Source organism: Prionailurus bengalensis, chromosome B3 (assembly GCF_016509475.1).
Source record: "Prionailurus bengalensis isolate Pbe53 chromosome B3, Fcat_Pben_1.1_paternal_pri, whole genome shotgun sequence".
NCBI classification, from domain to species: Eukaryota; Metazoa; Chordata; class Mammalia; order Carnivora; family Felidae; genus Prionailurus; species Prionailurus bengalensis.
The window spans coordinates 62862296-62867224 of NC_057355.1; positions in this window are offsets into that span (position 1 = coordinate 62862296).

Consider the following 4929-nt stretch of genomic DNA (forward strand, 5'->3'; position numbering starts at 1 on the left):
CCCACACTCGTAAACAAGTCCATATATTTTCATGTGCCTAAATAAAGTTCCGGAAGGACAGCGGCCACAGTCAGCTGTGTTTATCCCTGGGTACAAGCAGCTTTAACTTTGCTTGGCTCTGGTCTCCAGAGCCCACATCCCTTAAGGTGGGGTTACAGTGGGCAACCCACATAGACACCAGGCAGCTCACTAGAGATGCCTTTGTAGGGGGTCTTCAGTTCTGCTCTCTCAGTGGGAAAGAAGAGGAAAGCCCAACCTACTCCCAACCACTACTCAAGGTAACTACAGGGTCAGGGGGAAAAAAGCTAAGGGCAAATGCAATTATTCGGGACGCTGTTTTATTTATACCTAAGCAGGGACACTAGAGTATGAACCCCCAGCGGCCTGGGTCTTGGGTGGGCCAGACATTGTGAGTGGGTGGCTTCTAAGATTTGATGAACCCCCAAATTAAAATTCATCAAAATTAAAACTTAAAAGATTAAAAACTTTTGTACCTCAAAAGAACACTATCACGAAAGTAAGAAGACAACCTACAGAATAAGACAGAATGTTTGCAAATCAGATGTCTGATAAGGGGCTTATATTTAGGGTGTATAAAGAGCTCGTCCAACCCAACAATAAAACGGCAAATAATCCAACCAAAAAATGAACAAAGGGTCTGAACAGACATTTCACCAAAGAAGATATGCAAATGGTCCCGAGCCATCAGGGAAATACAACTCAAACCACAATGAGATACCACTTCACACTTAGTAGGAGGACTGTGACCAAAAAGACAGGTAATGAGTGTTTGGGACATGGAGAAATTGGAATCAACATATATTGCCCCTGGAAAATAGCCTGGTAGTTCCTCAAAACGTTGAACATCGAGTTACCTAGGTACATACCCCGGGGGAAAAATGAAACCATGTATCCACCCACACACAAAAACTTGTACACGAGTGCTCATGGTAGCATTATTCATAATAACCCCAAAGTGGAAAGAACCTAAATATCCATCAGTTGATGAATGGGTAAGTAAAAGTCCACACAATGGAATATTATTCAGCAATAAAAAGGACTTAACCACTGCTATATGTGACAACATGGATGACTCTTCAAAACATAATGCTAAGTCAGCCACTAAAGAGCATATGTTGTATGATTCCATTTACTGTGTATGAAATTTCTGGAGCAGGAAAATGTATGGAGACAGCAGAGCAGGGCTTGCTGCAGTCTGGGGAGGGAATGTGGAGGCAGGTGGGGAATGACTGCTAATTGATACAGTAGTATAATGACCGTGAAAATTGATGGGGGTGATGGTTGCAGAACTCTGTGAATATATTAAAACATTAATTTTTGGGGCGCCTGGGTGGCGCAGTCGGTTAAGCGTCCGACTTCAGCCAGGTCACGATCTCGCGGTCCGTGAGTTCGAGCCCCGCGTTGGGCTCTGGGCTGATGGCTCAGAGCCTGGAGCCTGTTTCCGATTCTGTGTCTCCCTCTCTCTCTGCCCCTCCCCCGTTCATGCTCTGTCTCTCTCTGTCCCAAAAATAAATAAAAAAACGTTGAAAAAAAAAACATTAATTTTTGCACTTCAAACAATTAGGCGAACTATAAAAAATTGTGCAAATGTCCACTTTTATAAATTATTAAATATGTTCTTAATTGGGAAACAATTTTATAAATACAGTTACATTATTGTTTTGTAGATAAAGCACTTTTTAAAAAAAGTCCACAGAGCATAACACAAAATGATACCATTATTCAATGCACTTCATACTGGTTAGGTCATTTGCTGAAATTATATCTGTATAGTGCATTGATCCTGCTTCAAAGGAAGGTATAGCAAGGATTTCCAGCATGATGAACAATGTGTGGACTGAAAAGCAGAAGAAAGTATGCATAGAATTGGGTATGAAGTAAATATTATGCTTTCTTCAACATTCTATCCATAATTGTTGTTTTGAAATAAAAGAACATATTCTAAATATTAACACACACCAAGAAAAATGACATAATCAGTAAAACATGCAGAATACATTCTTAACACATTCTCTCTCTCTCTCTCTCTCTCTCTCTCTCTCACACACACACACACACACACACACACACCACACACACACACACACACACACACACTGGCGGCCCTGTCACATCTAGAAACAACCAGGCAACTGTCTGTGGGGAGGCTTCCCAGTATCCCCAAGGAAAGGAACATTTCCTGACTTGCCATCGCCACTGCGGGCACTAGTTACACTCCTAACCCAGGTACAGAGTGGGGAGGAGACCCTGTATTCGCCAGATTGCCTTTCTTTTTTCAGGGAGTGCTCTTGTGTTTTTCAGGCTAAGAGGCTGAGACTGGGGGAAGGGAGGCAGAGGACACTCAGGGGTGCGATAGAGGGTGCTAAAGAGCCGCCCTCAGCGAGCAGCACTGCCACCTTGTGGCCTAGGATGGTCCCACCTCTGGGTGAGGCTCCAGGAACCCCCAGTGGGGATGCTTCATACTAGGTAGAAGAAAACACTGGGTAATTCAGTAACATCTCTTTAAACATGATTTTTGTCTTCTTAACATAAAGACAATTCATGCTCGCTTTACAAATTCCAGAAAGTTGGAACAAGAAAAAATAAAAACTACCTGTAAATCCAACCTGGAGAGAGAATCAAGGTTGAGCACTTGGATGTATATTTTTCCAGTCTTTTTTTTTTTTTTTAAACAAAAATAGGATTAGACAGTACATACCATTTTTCCTTCTTTTTTTTTTTAACTCTATTTATTTATTTTGAAAGAGAGACAGAGCGCGAGTGAGCAGGGGAGGGGCAGAGAGAGAGAGGAAGAGAGAGAGAATCCCAAGCAGGCTCTGCAATGTCAGCTCGGAGTCCCGTTTTGGGGCTGGAACTCAGGAACTGGGAGATCATGACCTGAGCTGAAATCAAGTGTTGATAGCTTACCTGACCCAGCTACCCAGGCACCCCCATACCATTTTTTCATAAGCTAAATATATCGTACCAATATCTTTCGACTTGTTAAACATGGTTCTGCAATGGTTTTTTTTCTAATTAAGGAAAAAGAATGGGCTCCTATATACAAGTCATCCAGCCTCAAATGTTGTCAACACATGGTTGATCTCACAACATTTTTTTTTAATTTTTTTTTCAATGTTTATTTATTTTTGGGACAGAGAGAGACAGAGCATGAACAGGGTAGGGGCAGAGAGAGAGGGAGACACAGAATCGGAAACAGGCTCCAGGCTCTGAGCCATCAGCCCAGAGCCCGACGCGGGGCTCGAGCTCACGGACCGCGAGTTCGTGACCTGGCTGAAGTCGGACGCTTAACCGACTGCGCCACCCAGGCGCCCCGATCTCACAACATTTTTGATGCCTGTGCTACATTCCTTTCTTTAGGTGGCTGGGCCATAGTTTATCTAATCAACAATAAAGAGGTGAGCATTTAAATTATACAGTTTCTTCACTGATGTATTATTATACTGGCATGAACAACCCTGTTGCTGAATCTTTACAGGAGCCCATAGTTATTTTCTTGGGTAAATACCCAAGTTAAAGTTGTTATGAAGTTTGTAAGATTTCTCATATATTATCCAGACACTTTCCAGAAAGGCTGAATTAGGAGCCTTTTTTTTTTTTTTAAGTTTATTTATTTATTTTGAGAGAGGGAGAGAGAGAGCAAGGGAAGGGGAGAGAGAGAGAGGGAGAGAGAGGATCCCAAGCAGGCTCCTCACTGTCAGCGCAGAGCCCAGTATGGGGCTTGAACTCACAAACTATGAGATCATGACCTGAGCTGAAATCAAGAGTCGGCTGCTCAACTTAAATGAGCCACCCAGGTGCCCCTAGGAGCCTTTTTAAATATATAAAAAAAAAAAAATTGAGGACCTTCTCCACATATAACAGTGAAGAGAAACTAGCAGAGAAAACTTAGAATAATAAAAATACTACAAATTCAGCAACATTTTAAAGGGAGTTTTAGTCTTAGTAATCACAATTACACCTATATATTTTTCCTTCATATTTTTAATTTTCAAAAATCCAAAACCACCAAAAAGTTGAAAGAATAGTACCATGAGCATCCCTAAACCTTCTATCAAGCATCAACAATTTTTAACATTTTACCACTTTGCTCTTTCGCGCTCTAGATGTATGAATGAATTTTCATGGAACCTTTCTTTAAATTTTATTCACTAAATTATTTTATTTTATTTTAGAGAGAGAGAAAGCACACACAAGCAAGGGAGAGGGGCAGAGGGAGAGAGAGAATCTTAAACAGGCTCCACATTCAGCCCGGAGCGCCACACAGGGCTTGATCCCACGACTCTGGGGTCATGGCCTGAGCCGAAATCAAGTCAGATGCTCAACCAACTAAGCCACCCAGGCACCCCTAGAGCTTTATTTATTTAAGTAATCTCTGTACCCAAAGTGGGACTTGAACTCCCAGAGATCAAGAGTTGCATGGCCTTCCCACTGAGCCAGCCAGGCACCCCTTGCTGAAAGTAAATTGCAAACATCATGCCCCCTCCCCCCTAAATACATTAGCATGCTTCTCCTAAAATAAGGGCATTCCCTTACATAATTACAGAACCATTATCATACCTAAGAAAACTAACAATAAATTCCATGTCATCTAATATTAATTTACATGAAAATTTCCCCTATTGTCCCCAATTATAGTTTTGAAGAAAATCGGATTCGATCAAAGCTCATGAATTGTTGCAACGTTTAATCCAGATTAGTCACTCCTTTCTTTTTTCCAAGACAGTGTCCTTTTGTAGGCCAACTTTCTTACAGAATGGTTCACATTCTGGATTTAGTGGTTGTTTCCTCATTGAGTTGTTCAACTTGTTCCTCTGTCCCCTGTGTTTTCTGCAAATTGGAAGTTAGGTCCAGAGGCCTTCTATAAAAGAGGTGTGCCATACTTAATTATATGGTGTCCTGATTGTA